General features: G+C 34.8%; 1 long non-coding RNA gene across 2 annotated transcripts; it reads left to right on the plus strand.

Annotated features, from left to right (window-relative positions):
* Positions 1 to 3,073: 3,073 nt before the first annotated feature.
* On the plus strand, positions 3,074 to 7,772 carry LOC141634414 (uncharacterized). 2 transcript variants are annotated; one of them, XR_012539132.1, is made up of 6 exons: positions 3,074 to 3,382; positions 4,774 to 4,966; positions 5,405 to 5,491; positions 5,586 to 5,672; positions 6,558 to 6,598; positions 7,537 to 7,772. It is a non-coding gene; the product is annotated as an uncharacterized LOC141634414 (long non-coding RNA). The 2 variants fall into 2 exon arrangements; XR_012539131.1 differs by lacking the exon at positions 6,558 to 6,598.
* The last annotated feature ends 930 nt before the right edge of the window (positions 7,773 to 8,702 follow it).

Below are 8,702 nucleotides of genomic sequence, written 5' to 3' on the forward strand. Positions count from 1 at the left end.
TAGTCGGAGTAGATCGCTTCACGTATTAATAAAAGAATATTGGATGTAGGCCTTTAAAGTGTTGGCCGAACCAATTCAAAAACCGTCGTGTTGATCTCTCTTCGCTTTTAATTCTGCTGCAATTTACTTATTTGTTCTTCATTTACGGTTTTGCTAGCAACAGTCCTAAATACTGTTACCTCTGGTCTGTAGCTCTTACTTTACTAGCTAAGACAATCAAGTAACAGTCAGAACAATTATCGCTCCCAAACTTCATTAACCTCCTTTGGCTTTCGTGATACACATTTAATTATTCAATTTATTTGATGTATCCATTTGCTATTCATATTGTTAATCAACTCATCTTTAAACAATAAAGATTAAGTTGAAATTTTAAAATATTACCTAATTCACCCCCTCACCCTCTTTGGTACTTAGAATCCTAAACTCTTCACATACAAAATGTACTAGATTTTTCTAGATTAATCGATAACACTCCCCCTTAATCTTGAAAAATCTTGATCCTTTGAATTTTGAAAATTGTTTGTAGTAGTTCCCCCTTAATATTGAATTTCTTGCACATTGCATAGTGCACGTTCTTTGATATATATATATATATATATATATATATATATATATATATATATATATATATATATATATATATATATATATATATATATATATGTTTCTTTTGATGTTGTTCCTCCTTTTCTTTGCTTCCCTTACTCTCATTGAATTGTCTTGTATGATTTTGCTTCATTTCTTAACTTTTTTGTATTGCTCCTTTGTTCTTGATTTTGTTGATGTTGTACTCTCCCTTTCTTGCTTAATTTGTGTCTTGAATTTGCTTATGTGTGGGATCTTTTCGTCCCATTTTCTTGTAGGGTTGATGCCCTTTCTTTGGTTGGGTTTGTGCCCTTTGTTTTCGGGGTCTCGTTGTTTCGCCCGAGGTGTTTGGGTTGACATTCCTTTTTTTTTTTGGTCACCCTTGTTTGATTTCGAGTTAGCCTCGTGTGCTACCCAGACCTCATCGGATTAGCTCTTTTGCTATCCGGAAATCGTGTTATCGGTTCAGCTTAATTTTTTTACTACCCGGATATTGGGTTAGCATTTTTTGCTGCCCTATTGCTTTGAATGAAATGTTTGGCTCATGTCCGTCACAATTTCACTTGGGCGTTTTTGCCCTTTCTTGATTTGTGGGAAGAGTAACAACATTTTTAGATGTGTGAGTAATGTGTGAAACAAATGTTCTTTTTAATGGATCGGAGGAGATAGGATCAGTTTGATATTTTCATGTAATATCATTGCCCAGATTTGACAACCATGACCTCTGATCCTATGTTGGAATTTTGGCAACGCAATGCACTGGATACGATATTCACAACATGGATGATTTTTTTTATATGTTGAATGTGTTTATATTACATGATATTTAGGGGAGACGGTATTGATGATGACCTATTAACTCCATGTTGGAGTCATAGCTACACACCTCACAATTAGGCTAGAATGTATATTTATAGAACTATGTCGGCTAACATAGTGTTCATCACTTGTGATGATCATTCTAGAAACCTAATGCTTCTTTATTCTCTAGATTTTTCTGGCTAAGTAACCAAACTGACATTGATACAAAATACACTAGATTTTTCTAAATTAATCGATATTTAACATTATTGTTGTTAAGATGATTAAATTAAGAATTAGGGAATTATTGGAGGGAATTATTATGAGTTAGGCACCCCCTGTGTCCAATTTGCTAATATTATCCTTGAGTGTAGGGAACTATTAGAGGGCTCTCCCCGGTTGAAGATAATGTTTGAGAAGAGATCGGCTAATGGAGTGGCGGATGCACTTGCCAAGTTCGCCTTAGAGGATACTAGTCTTTGTAATGGTTGTTTTAATTGGGACTTTGCTCCTCCTTTTGTTCTTCGATTATCTACTAGTGACTTATGACGGCCATTGAGCCGCTCTCCCCGACCCACCCCCTTGATGTATGCGAACTCTTCATCTTTTTGATATTATGATCTCTCTTTCCAAAAAAAAATGAAGAATTAGGAAAGGAGTTTAAGAGATTAAGAGTGTCCATATCAAGATTAGGCATGGGATAATTAGGAGGTTGTAAAAGGAACTCCCAAGTATTGAAGCTTAGCTACTTCAGTTTGAAGCCTAACTGCTTGCTCCTCCTAAGAGTGGCTCTCCATTAAATCCTTGAAGTTGGCTAAGGCTATCAAAAGTGGTAAGCTTGAGAAAATGTCGGTCCGAGGTCGGCGGGTCGATCCCTATTTGAATGAGCTTTTTCTTTAGTGGGTGTTCCAGAAATTTTTGATCTCGTTGTCTGTTCTTCCTTGTAGATGTGTTGCGATTGTTGACCACCTAACAATGTGATGAAAGATGAAATGAGAACGTGAAAACATATATTCTTGTATATATAATCGTATGCATACAAATTCTCATATACGGAGTAATATTATATGGCCGCGACTATAATTTAATTTAAATATGGTTAGACAACTTCTTACTATGTAGTTTTCAACAATAAAATGGTGAGTATGAAAGACGAATCCCATTTTAGTGACCAATTGTAATATAAGACCATTATATGGTACGACTACTTAAAAAGTGACCATTTATTAAAGAGTCACTATTTTTTTTCATTATTCTAAGATGGTCACTTTATAAATATGGTCACTTTTAACATAAATTGGTTACTTTTTGTCTGTAGCATACGACGGCCTTATTTAAGATATAATTAACCTTGTGGTTAGACGTTTTGATAGGACGGAGTAAGTCATTGAAAGGAACAAATGATGTAGAAGGTTAGTTAGGAAAAAGACAAAATTATCAAATTAAAGAGAGTTAGAAGGACATTTTAAGAAAAAATATTCATACATTATAAAATATCAAAACATGATAACATTACCCATCTACAATAGGTGGGTAGCATTACAACTCAAAAAAAAAAACATGATTCACTACTACAATGCCCTTGCTTTCCCGACGCTTTATGATCGACGTTTTATAAGCGTCGACCCATTTTTCCACCCCATATATATTTTAATAATATAATAATCATTTTTAATTAAAAAAACAGCCCCTCTACTCTCCCCCTCGCTTGATCCCCAAACTTTTTCATTTACCGCTTAATTCCTCTTCATCCCCAAATTCATTTTGCCGCTTAATCTCCTTTTATCCCAAAAACCTAATTCACCTGCTTAATCATTCTTCATTCATCATTCATCTACTATTCATCTTCCATCCATTCATTCCCCTAAAACTCAAACCGCCAAATCCTAATTCATCGTTCATCTGCTATCATATTGCCATTTAATCTCCTTGTGCCTCTCGTAAATCATCACCAGCATCACACTGAATCGTGTTTCATTCATCCGCTAAATAGGTAATTAATCAAAACCTATCTAATGAACATAACTTAGGCTTCTGTGCAATCCATGTCGATTAGCGTCTGTGACAATCTTTTTGTGTCAGAATTAACTTGATTAGATTCTGGCTGATTGACCCATTATTTTTAATTCGTTTAATACTCCGCAACATTTATGCAACTGGATATAGAAGCTCGTATTTTATACAGTACATAGAATAAGCTCATTTTGTTGTACAACTAACAGTAATCGAAGAATGGATGTAGGTCGGTGGGGTTTAGAGGGATTTGTTTGTTGGTTGAGAATGTGTATGATTGTTGTAAAAGGGTTTAGTTATGCAAATGTTTGTCACATTTCATATTTGGAGTCTTATGAAGTTTCTGCTGCTGCTAAAAAGGGTGCTAGTATGTAATATGTATACTTGCACTTGATTCTTTGATTGTTGTTCACTTCATTTAATGAAAGACCCTAATGCTTTTCCGTATTTCTTTCTTTTGGTTTTCTTTATGTCCATGTCCAACAACAACAACAACACTGGAGCCTTAATCCCTAAATGATTTGGATATGGAATTTAATGAGAGGAAAAGGTAAGGGAGAAAAGGAGAGGGAAATATGATAAAGTTGGATTTAAAATTAATTGTTGTACTTCCATGTCAGGTTTTCAACTTTCAAAATTTAAAGTATTTGCGCATTCATTATTGTGACAATTTGCAAAGCATAGGATCTCCATATATTTTTGCTGCACTTATTGCAACTTGAAGAATTATCCATACGATAGTGTGAAAAGTTACTGGAAGTTATATCTAAAGAGACGGAAGAGCACGAAATTTGTGAAAATATTATCGTATTTCATGTACTGAAGCATCTTTCCATGGACTATTTGTCGAAGTTTGAAAGTTTTTACGGTGGAAATCATAAACTCGAGTTCCCAGTTCTGAAATCGCTAACCTTATTTGATACTCCCAGTCTAACAAAGTTTGTCGGGTCAGAAAACTTCCCGGAAGTATAATCATTTTTCTCGTCTTTGTTACGCAGTCTGTTCATTTTAATCTTACTTCTATTTCCTTCAGTTCTATATGGTAAGTTTGTGTATGTCAAACACCCTCATTTTAATCATACTTTCGATTCTTCTAATATCTTTACAAGTTTTGTTCGTGGCTTAGTAGAGGTGTTAACATGTGGGTTATGGTATATAATTGAGCAAAAATATTGTGTCAGGTAGTTTTACTTATAAAATCTGTCCTTAGCTTGGTTTATTTTGTGCTATAGTGAAGTTGATTTGGCGACATGCTTAAAATTGGCAAGGCCTCGAAGAAACAAGGTCTAGATATGGATGTCACTGCCATAGTGAGTTAAACTGCTACTCATACATCATATATCTTACATATTGTGCTTTTCAAATTTCTAGGTTGTTTTGGCTAACGTCCACATGGACCCAGCTTAATGACAGTCAGTTCTTTGCCGGGGGTCTATTCTACAATAAAAATGTTGTTGCAGTTCTGATTATTTTGGGTACTGGGATGAATGCAGCTTATGTGGAAGTATGGAACAGTCTAAAAACAGCTGAAGATTACGACAAGTCACCAAAATCAGGACAAATGGTAAACCTTTCTTCTTTTGTTCTCATCTCTAAAATTTATATATATAGATGCTATGTTGTATGTCTTCAGCGAGGTGATGCAGACCTCGGACTATTACGATGCTATGAGTTTTGTACATGATGGTCTCACATGTGAAACTAACCTAAATCGTTCTGTATTTATCGTCCAGTTATATGGTAGATTGATTGATTCATCTCACTTATAAAACCATTGCAATGTTGGATCTACTTTTTTGTGTTTTTCTTGTCATCCTAGATTATCAACGCGGAATGGGGCAATTATAACTCGCAATAACTTCCCTTGAGGGATTATAACCGTGCAATAGACCTTGATAGTCCAAACCATCACATATAAGTAATTATCTTGGGCATAATGTTGCATTCATTAAATTGAGAGTATGGTGTTTTTTAAATGTTCATTTATCATGGTTGTTAGTAGATTTTAGAGAAGATTCTTTCGGATAGATATTTAGCCGAAGATGGTGCACATTGTTCCTCCAAAGCTTCTACAGCGTAATGCCTTGGGGTATGTATCATATTTGCGTCCAGGTTTCGCAGATCGTTGGATTATATGTCTACATCTTTAATTATGTTCATTCTATTCACCATCTTGTATACAGAACATAGATTGTTTCAGAAATGGATGGTGACAAGTCTGGTGACTTGAGCTTGGTTGGTGAACAGCTGAGAGGTGTTTTGAAATGGAGGTATGCCTCTTTTGTTTACTTTTGCAGGAATTATAAGAATATTCTGAATCTTGACCTTGTGAAATGTTCAATGTTCAATGCTTCTAGGAGTTGCGTTTCTGTAAGAACTGGGAGTGTTGTAGATACTTTCTTTATGTAAAATAGATACCCGCCTTTATGGAGTTGCAATCGCAGCATGATGCTGTTTGGTGGCTCGGTTAGGATGGTTCGGATGTCTATACTGAACTGTTCTAATAGGAATGATGTCTGGTTAAGTGCCTTAAGTTAGCTCAGTTACAAGTAAATACTACGTTGAATTTCAAATTATTAAGGCCACATGGTTGATATGGCTAGGTAAGAATAGACGGAATTATCTCTGAGTTGAATCTCAACATTTTTGGTGGTATTTTTCCGCGCTGTTGCCAATAATTTTTGAATTGATTAAGTTTTACTCTACGAAAGAACTCCATTAAACTTGTTTTGAGCAACTTAGTCAAGACCTTTCTATTAAAATAGGTTATGTTCAGTTTTACAACAAGTTTGTATCTCATGCTAAGGGCTTGTAGAATCATTTTGATTTAGTTTTGTAGCTTGTGAACGCAATAGCTTTGTTGGTTCTTGTCTTCTTTTCTAATCGCTAGCTGCTCTTTATCATCACAAATGGCTTATTAAAACTGGGCTATGAGTTTTCGTCCTACATATTTATTTGTAACAAGCAAAAATAATCGGCAATATTCTAATATTAGATGATTTCTTTCGTTGCACACTGAGAAAAGATACGGAGTACTACTACTGTTTCTTGGTATAATGTTGGTACATTAACGTATTTGATTGTCTTATGATTTGGGTGATAATAGTTGCTCTTAATGCCATCTGAATTTCTTTATTTTATTATGATTGTGCCAGTTTCATGAAGATAAGGAAAAGACTTTGTCCCTAAACTAAAGGTGAAACAACTATCGATATTGTCATTAGCTCAAAATTTAACTAGTCTTATTCAGATATCTTTATATATAGTGTCGTAATATGATTCAATTCTATAAATACCCTAAATAAATATCGTAATTGGTATAATAGTCTTTATGAACAATTTTAGAATATTTTAGCGTAATCATTGCTATGCTGGAACTGACGTTCAAGTCACAAAACTGTGGAGTGTTTGCTACGGTGTACTGTACTTTCTATATAGAAATTTAAGTAATTAGGGTGAAATGTTCAATACTTCCAGGATTGATGTCCTTATGGAATGTTCTATGTTTCTAGGAGTTATTGTCCTATACCTTCTAGGATTTGCTGTCCTGTCCTCTAAGAATTGGGAGTGTCGTAGATACTTTCTTGATGTAAAACAGAAACCTGCCTTTGAGCTGGAATCGTAGTATGATTTTGTTTGGTAGTTTCGTCTATGCTAAACGGTTCTTATAGGAATGATGCCTGGTTATGTGCCTTAGGGTAGGGCAGGCATATACTCGATGATTCTTTGTTCTAGTAGCTACAAATCATGCATTCATACATTTGTTTAGTGTAAGTGACTATAAAGTAAAGAAATTAAGTTTGAGCTTTACCAGCTCATCCTAGTCATAGTTCGTTACTTGCACCAATAGAGATGGTTACAAAGTCGTAATGTATCTCCAATGTATTGTAAATGATGTTTGTTGCGGAAAACCGATTTTATTTGTATATATTGATGTATTTTTGTTAGTTTGTGTGTATTGATGTATTTTTGTCGGAAGGGTAGGGAGTATAAGTCGTAGCTATACAATTTTCTGGTTTCTTAAGCAATACTATGATTTCATATTTTACTTATTAGTAGAACAACTTCCTCTTTGACTTGTTTGTTGTTGATAATTAATTGCTTGTTGATGATATTTAATTTCCTTGCATGTAGATATCGGATTCAACAAATGGTGGCGGTGCATCCAAATGAAAGAAGCAAATCTCGAATTCACTTTTGGGAGTAGATTAGTCGCACCTTTTGGCTTTGGATTTAATCTTTTAGGGACATTTTATTATTTTTGAGTACAAGCATTTAGAGATATTTTTTCTCATTTCTATTGTTCGGATGAAATAATTTCAACTCTTTTGAATTTTGTAAGCATTTAATTTGATAATGCAATTTTATGCTATAAGATTTTGTTTGCTATATATACTAGTCAAACTAATGTTGTCTATACACTCCTTATGATGTCTAGTAATCTATATGTTTTGATTCAGTTGTACATATAGTGATGAAAATAGTACTCGTAGCGAATATTTTTCTAGCGATAGAAAAAGCGGCGGGAAATACCTAAATTTTGACGCAAAGAAGTGTAGAGAAACTCCGACGCTAAAAAAGCGTCGTTGCTCGTGACACAAATAAGCGTCGATAAGGTTGACGCTAAAAAGCGTTAGAAATTCCTGACGCCCCAAAACTCCACGCTTTTAAAATCGTCAAGAAAAAAGGGCGCTTTTAAGCGTCGAGAATAGCCTAAAAAAGCGTGGAGAATGCAAGGATTAGAATAGCCTAAAAAAGTGTATATGAGATTTTTTTGCCAAAATGGGTTGTTTTAACAAATTAATTAACCAAATGGGTTAAGTTTTAAAATATTATCCCAAAATGGGTCCACGTCATCACCGAAGCTAGGCTCGTACTCTAGTCATCAAGCCGGTTGGCGACCATACACAAAGTGTCAGTTAATGCCAAACCAAAGCTCATTTTTGTATTTCAAAGCAAATCTCCATAGGGGATGGCGACTTAACTTCAAAACGCCGTCTCCCTAGGCGGCTCAATCTATAAGTCAGAATTTGGCTTTGTTTTTTCAAATTTGGAACAAAGTCGCCATGGGGGCTGGCGGTTTAGGCTGAAATCTCTTAAAACAAAGTCGCCATGTCGGTTGGCCTTTTGACTTCAAGTCGCCAGCCGAGTGAGTGGTTTGACTTCCTCACCTAGCTTCGCATAATCAATCCTACGTGGACCCATCTTTGGTTAATAATTTGAAATTCAACCTATTTCATTAATTAATTTGTACAAGTAAATATCAACAACAACCAAAAAATACTCATGTCTAAATAACT

This window comes from Silene latifolia, chromosome Y (assembly GCF_048544455.1).
Source record: "Silene latifolia isolate original U9 population chromosome Y, ASM4854445v1, whole genome shotgun sequence".
Lineage (NCBI taxonomy): Eukaryota > Viridiplantae > Streptophyta > Magnoliopsida > Caryophyllales > Caryophyllaceae > Silene > Silene latifolia.